The 7,426-nt window shown below is 39.5% G+C and overlaps 1 long non-coding RNA gene across 1 annotated transcript; it reads right to left on the minus strand.

The window, feature by feature from the left end:
- Positions 1-1,890: 1,890 nt before the first annotated feature.
- Positions 1,891-4,556, minus strand: LOC144257039 (uncharacterized). Its single transcript, XR_013344352.1, has 3 exons — positions 4,511-4,556; positions 4,353-4,406; positions 1,891-1,942 (listed from the first exon to the last, which is right to left on the minus strand). It is a non-coding gene; the product is annotated as an uncharacterized LOC144257039 (long non-coding RNA).
- Positions 4,557-7,426: the final 2,870 nt, after the last annotated feature.

The raw sequence follows: 7,426 nt of genomic DNA on the forward strand, positions 1-7,426 counted from the left end.
AATGTTAACTGGTGAAGGTAGGTGAAGGGTGCATAGGTGGTTATGTTATTCTTTTAGATATTCAGGAATATTGAAATTTTCAAAGTAAAAAGGTGGGTTAGGAAAAGAAAACTGCCTACTCTCCACTCTCCCATTTGCTAGGACATGGAAACAGTAGTAAACCCTTTCAGTTACACAGGAGAGGCAAAACCCGACCTGGGTCCTTGCACCCCAGCCTGGGCTGTGGTTCAGAATCTGACCTAGAATTTGTTAAAACTGTGAATCTCAGGCTTCATCCAGATCAACTGAATCCAAGGGCATTTAGCTCAGGCACTGGCATTCGAAAGGATCCCCAGGTGAAGAATGGTAAGCATGTTAAAAATTTGAGAAGCATGCCCTAGGTGATTGCACAGTGAGGACATTCTGTTATTTTCAGGGCTCTGTGTATTGCACTATAAGACGAACTTGGCATATACATCCAAACTTTGAGAACACTCTTTTTAAACCCAAATGAGAAAATGATTACAATTTCTCCAGGGCTTCCTATGTGCCAAGCCTTGTGTTTAAACAAGATCTCAATTATCCTCAGGACAACTTGGGCACCATTTGTTGCTACTAAGAAAATATTCCACTCTCTCCCACTGAGTGGCCTTGGCCCCACACTGTTTCAAAGTGGTCCCTCACTGGTTTAATCAATTAAGATCAACCCTTTCTCCCTTGGCTTGGTGACAGTTCAGATGACCCTGGCCTAAGCAAGAGAGGGCAAGGGGCATCTCCTGGTCATGGGGATTGTTTCAGGAACAATCTAATCATAGGGAGCGTAGTTCTAATCCATCCTCCAAGTCTCTGCCTTCTTGGTTTTGCACTGCTGTATTCTAATTCTTAATCCAACAGATTACTAGCTTTGTAATGATCATCTTCTCCTTCAGTTAATCTATTGAACTGAAAGTTTTGCTACAACTGAATTTCATCCAGTTGTGAAGTCTAGGCAGAGCTGCCACCTCTCTCCTCTAGAAGTTCTGTTTCATCAGGAGTTCTCTGGAAAGTTGTTTCTTCTTCCCCTGCCCCTAATTGTACTATCAGGTACATCACTATTTTTCTCTTGGCTATTCATGGCCCATTTCACCCTCTGGCCTTGGGTCAAGTAGAGAGACACCTAAAGGTTCTACTGGTGGGGGAAAGCTGCAGTCTCCCATGGTCTGGTCACATATCAAATTGTCAAGCAGGGCCTTTAAAAGGAAGCCCCCGATTCCTGCGTGCTCAGCTCCCCAGCTCTCACCTAGCCTTGGAGACAAGAATGTAATCAGGTTCCTGTGACCTAAAGAGAGCAGCCAGCTACCATCTGCATGGACAAGCTCTGCCCTTCCCTTCTGAAGACACTCCAAGACCAGAATCTCTAGAAAATGAGGTACTTTAATGTTCACCCACCGTTTTTCATGGCCCTGATTCACTTATCTGGCCCATATAGGAACAAAGTCCAGTTTTGCTCTCTTATTCTAAGCTTGGGTGATCCCAAAGCCTCCCTTCTCTGGATGCGACCCACCTATGACCCCTTGCTCTATTTGGAAAGAGTGGTAAGATGACCTATAGCTGGGGAGGGAGGACAGCAAGGACTGGCAATCCAGTCCCCACCAACACCTGGACATTCAGGTGGTAAACAATACTGCAGCTCACAAACACGTACATACACCTGAACACTTTTTTTTTCTTTTGTTGTAGATGGACACAATTACTTTTATTTACTTATTTTTATGTGGTTCTGAGGATTGAACCCAGTGCCTCACACATGCTAGGCAAGTGCTCTACCACTGACCCACAACCCCAGCCCCACCTGCACACTTTTTGATTACAGATGTTTTCAACTCACAATGGGATTATGTCCTGAAAAAAAAAACCACCATAAGTTGAGGGCTCATGGTTTCAGAGGTCTCAGTCCATAGAAGGCTGGCTCCATTCCTCAGGGCTCAAGGTGAGGCAGAATATCATGGTGGAAGAATGTGGTGGTGGAGGAAAGAGACTCAGGCATTGCATGAAGGAGAGAGAGGGAAAGCAAGGGGAGGAGGGAGGAGGGAGAGAGGGAGAGGGAGAGGGAGAGAGAGAGGGAGAGAGGGAGAAGGGGGGGGGGAGAGAGAGAGATCTGTTCAGATATATATATTTTTAATATGGTGCTGGGGATTAGAACCCAGGGCCTTGTGTATGCTAGGCAAGCACTCTACTAACTGAGCTATATCCCCAGCCCCATAAGTTGAAAATATTAAGTCAAAACTGCATTTAACATTTCTTACCCACCGAACATCGTAGTTTAGCCTAGCCTACCTTAAATATGCTCAGAACAGTTACATTAGTCCATAGTTTGGTAAGATTTCCTAACACAAAACCTATTTATAATATTGACTATCTCTATTGACTATCTCGTGTAATTTATTGAATACCTATGTCCACCAAAATGCTGGCAATATTGAATACTTGTAGCACATTGTTTGCTAATTCTCCTGATCACATGACTGACTGGGAGCTGTGGCTTGTGACAGCTTTCATTGCCCAACATCTTTTTTTCCTCAACTTTTAAAATTTGTCCTTTTTAGATATACGTGACAGTAAAGTGTATCTTGACATACATACATGGAATAAATATAACTTATTCTAATTGAGCTCCCATTCTTGTGGTTGTACATGATGTAGAATTTCACTGGTCTTGCATTCATATATGAACATAGGAAAATTATGTCCAGTTCATTCTTTTTCCTATTCCCATCCTTCCTTCCCTTCATTCCCCTTTGTCTAATCCAATGAACTTCTATTCTTCCCTAGTCCCTCCCACCATCTTGAGAGTATTGTACCACATATTGCTATCCTGAAAAAGATCAAGATTTGAAATGTGGTTTCCCCTGAATGTGTATTGCTTTTGCATCATTGTAAAGCTGGAAAATCATTAAGCTGAACCATAGTAAGTTGGGGACCATCTGTACTTCTGTAGGAAAAATTCCTAGAATGTTGGTTAAAATGATTTTAATTAACCACCTTTTAACTTTGGAAACAAATCACAGAATGCCTGCTAGAAAGGTTTTTACTAATGTGTTGTCATACCAAGAGCAAGAAGACTCCACACTTGCTACACCAAGACAAACAGTCCACACCCCTGCCAACATGGGAAACTATTCTTTTTTATTTTTTGCACTATATTAAAATTTTTTAAATTGGTTTTTTAGTTATACATGACAGTAGAATGTATTTTGACATATTGTATATACAAGGAGTATAAGTTTCCATTTTTGTGTAAGTAAGTAACTTATTCCATCTTGTACATGATGTGGAGTTACACTGGTCATGTATTCATATGTGAACACAGGAAAGTTATGTCCCATTCATTCTATTGTCTTTCCCATTCCCATTCCTCTTCCTTTCCTGGCACTCTGCCCTGTCCAATTCGGTGAACCTCCCCTTCTCCCTCCCTTGCCCTGGAATACTATTCTTTACCTCTCTGCAATTAAAATTACAAAGATGTCATTGTTTTCATGTGTATTTCTTAGTCTGTTTGATCATTTTTTTTCAATTTTTATTAAGTATATTTCACCTTTACATAACACATTTTTACAAATGTGTCTAACAAGATAGTTTGGTTTAACTTGGGGAGATTTTCTGACATTAAACACTTTTTTGAGGTAATGCATGCCTATGGTAAATGTTTTATTTTTTATTTTTTTAAATTTTTTAAATTTTTTTAAGTCTTTTTTTTTAAAGAGAGAGTGATAATTTTTAATATTTATTTATTTATTTATTTATTTATTTATTAGTTCTTGGCAGACACAACATCTTTGTTGGTATGTGGTGCTGAGGATCGAACCTGGGCCGCACGCATTCCAGGCGAGCGCGCTACTGCTTGAGCCACATCCCCAGCCCAATGGTAAATTTTTTAAAAGGACAAAAGGATTCAAGGTGAGAAATATTTCCCTCTGTTTCTGAGTACCAGAGTTCTCCAGGGAACTAAGGTTATCAGGTTCCTGACATTCTTTCAGAGATATTTACATGGACAAGCACTCTATTTTCATAAATAAAAAGCAAATATGAGATGAGGGCCAAACTTTGAAATTAAATTCTCTTTTTTCCTCACTTAAAGAAGGCCAGGCATTGTGGGTATTCAAATGGTGACCAGGAAACACTCTGCCTTGTGTGATTAACTGATAGTTTGATCAGGATTTCAATGCAGATGATTGCAAACAACTGTGCAATATCTAGAATGGAATGAGTAAATATAGATTTACTGTGTCTGCTATGTGCTACACACTGTTATAGTCCTTCTGGTAAGTTCTCTTTTCCTTCCTCAACAACTCTGAAAGATAGGTATTGTCCCCATCTTACAATGAAATACTCACCCAAGGCCTTTACGGCACACAGGATGAATGAAGCTCCTCTCCAAAGTGGCAGCTCTGAGTGCCCATCACGAAGGATGAAAATCAAGAAACAAATGGATTCTTTATTAGAAAGGACCGGTTCGTCACTAAAGCCATGAACCATAACTTTCCTGACTTACCTAGGAGGAAAGTCACAAGGTTGCAAAAGCAGCCTTTACAGGAAGACTTCTTTCCTAGTGTCCAGGAGAAAAAACAAAATAAGTCACTTCATGGCAAGCTCTGCAGCTTGTTAATCAGTACTTGTTCTGCCTGAAAGGGCTCTTGACCATCCTTGGGGCACTCCCAGGAAAGTGGAAAGATTACATGAGATTGGCATGAAACAGAGTGGATGGTTCTAAGGGTTTTATTAGTATCCGCATAGATCAAAACCAGGACAAACAAGAAAAAAATATTTGGGGTTTCCAAAATATCTGGAAATTCTCCCTTGGTGTGAAATAATGCATATGTATAAGATGGATAATCAAGGATGAGACTACTTGCAATTAGAACCAAAACAGAGAAAGAAAAGGACCATGCGGCTACATAGTTCCTGTCTCAGAGGGTCTGCTTCTCCATTTATCTGTCAGTGTACTCTAAGACTGGGCTTATTAATTAGACTCACAAGGGACTGTTGCTTAAACTAAATATTTATTTGCATTCAGTTAGAGTGACTGGAATACTCTATTTTACTTAAAAAAAGAATATGCTTATTTACCCTCCTATGAATTAAGTGAAAGCCTTTATTTTACTAAACCCCCCTGAATCATTCAGTAGTAATAATTTTAAAAGTATTTATTGACAGGTCAAAATGGATTTCACATAAGTAAGTTTCCTCTGAATACAATGGCAACATTCCAAACAGGACAGAGAAGGCTTTGACTCCTTTTCTGGAACTCTTTTCCCTACTAAGTCTGGATCCATGCCTCATCCTTCAAGGTAAAAAACAATCTTTTGGGGGCTGTGGTTGTAGCTCAGTGGTAGAGTACTGGGTTGGATCCACAGCACCACATAAAAATAAAAAAGGTATTAGAATACAATAATCTAATTTAAAAAAAGTCTTCTTCGTGTATGTGGGGGGGGGGGGCACCCGGGTACTGAGGATTGAACCCAGGAGCATTGTACCATTGAGCAACATCCACAGCCCTTTTTTATTTTGAGTTAGGGTCCCACTACTCTGCCCAGGCTGTCCTTGAACTTGTCACCCTCCAGCCTCAGCCTCCCCAGTCACCAGCCACTGGAATTAAAGGCATGCACCACCATGCCCAGCCATCAGAAGCAAGGCCATCATTTTACTCCTGGCCATCCCATCTCTGTAACTCCTAGGCTAGTAAGTCTCAATTAAATCCTGGATCTCAGAAGTCTTAATTTGATGAACCCTTTTGGGGGGGCAATAACTTAAACATGTAGTCTTCTAACCGACTACCCATCCCGTCATTTCTTTTCTATCCTCATTGTGTCTAACCTGCATTCTCTGTGGGTCCCATTACCCTCCAGGAGTCTTTGTTTGAAGCTTCTATTTAACAAGTATTAATCAGGGGCTCAGGCTGTAGCTCAGTGGTAGAGTGCTTGCCTAGAACATGTGAGGCATGGGTTCAATACTCAGCAACACATAAAAATAAATAATAAAGGGGGGCTAGGGTTGTGGCTCAGTGGCAGAGTGCTCGCCCAGCACGTGCGAGGCCCTGGGTTTGATCCTCAGCACCACATAAAAATAAATAAATAAAACAAAGGTATTGTGTCCACCTACAACTAATAAATAAATAAATAAATAAATAAATAAAGGTACTGTGTCAAAAAAATTAATCAGTATCAGCAGGTCTAGAATCTGTAAATGGAAGCTTCTCTGGCTTCAGTAACTGAAAAGCAATTTGGCTGGAATTGACACAGCAAAGTTAATTTATAATAATGACATTAACATGTTGGAGGTACATTTTATAGCACCACATCTCTGATGAAGAGATTCCTATCCAGTTAGAGGTAACCTTAGTTTTGAAATCAATGAAAGCTTCTTGTTTTTGGTAAAAGTAAAACTTGCAAGCATGAGGTGCAGCCATCATTCCCATAAGAGACTGGGAGTCAAGAATACATGTTTTCTTTACTGTTCAGTTGGGTATTCTGGACACCTGTGAGAAGAGCCTCTCTAAAGTTGTGAGGAAGATAATCTTGTTTACATATACTTCTTTGGTGCATCATGAGAAGGCCCTGTGCCAATTTCTGATGAGTAATAGACATACCCTAAGAACCAGAGATGTACTTAATTTTAGATAGTGGGCCCTAAAGAGCAGTATTATCTCTGAATGGAAACCATATCAAATCTAATGAGCAATTAATTCTGGAAATTATTTTGAAATTCATCAAATAAAAATATGTACTTAAGAGTAACAGCAGTAATCTCTTCGTGATAGCAATGTGGTGCTTTGACAATGTTTTTGCTTATTTCTATTTTCAAACTTTCTAAAACACACACATACTGCTTTTATAATAATAAAAAATTGGGGGGATACTGGGGATTGAACCCATGGGTGCTTAACCACTGAGCTACATCCCAACCCTTTTAATTTTTGATTTTGAGAAAGGGTCTCGCTAAGTTGCATAGAGCCTTATTAAATTGCTGAGGCTGGCTTTGAATTTGAAATCTCCTGCCTCAGCTTCCTGAGATGCTGGGATTACAGATGTGCACCAAAGTGCCCAGCAAAAGTTATTTTTAATGAAAAAAAAATGTGATCTTATGAGAGAAAGCTGGTGTTCATGTACCAAAAGCATTTCAATACATAGAGACTATTATTATTCTTCTTGGTATATTAAAGGTGGAAATGAAGACTCCTCTAAAAGGAGGTTGTGGATTTTTAATTTTAATGGTTAAAATACATCACTTGAGCATATAATATTTATACAATCAAATATTTCAGATTTTTAAAAAATTGAGTTAAGCATATAATTCAGTCTTATTCTTTCAATCTTAATGTAGTTTAGGCTTTTTATCTCATCAAACTTTCATGTTTCCTCTTTCTTTGTCCACTTATTTATAGTTTTGGTAGTTTGCTGCTAGAAGGGCT

Source organism: Urocitellus parryii, chromosome 9, assembly GCF_045843805.1.
Source record: "Urocitellus parryii isolate mUroPar1 chromosome 9, mUroPar1.hap1, whole genome shotgun sequence".
Lineage (NCBI taxonomy): Eukaryota > Metazoa > Chordata > Mammalia > Rodentia > Sciuridae > Urocitellus > Urocitellus parryii.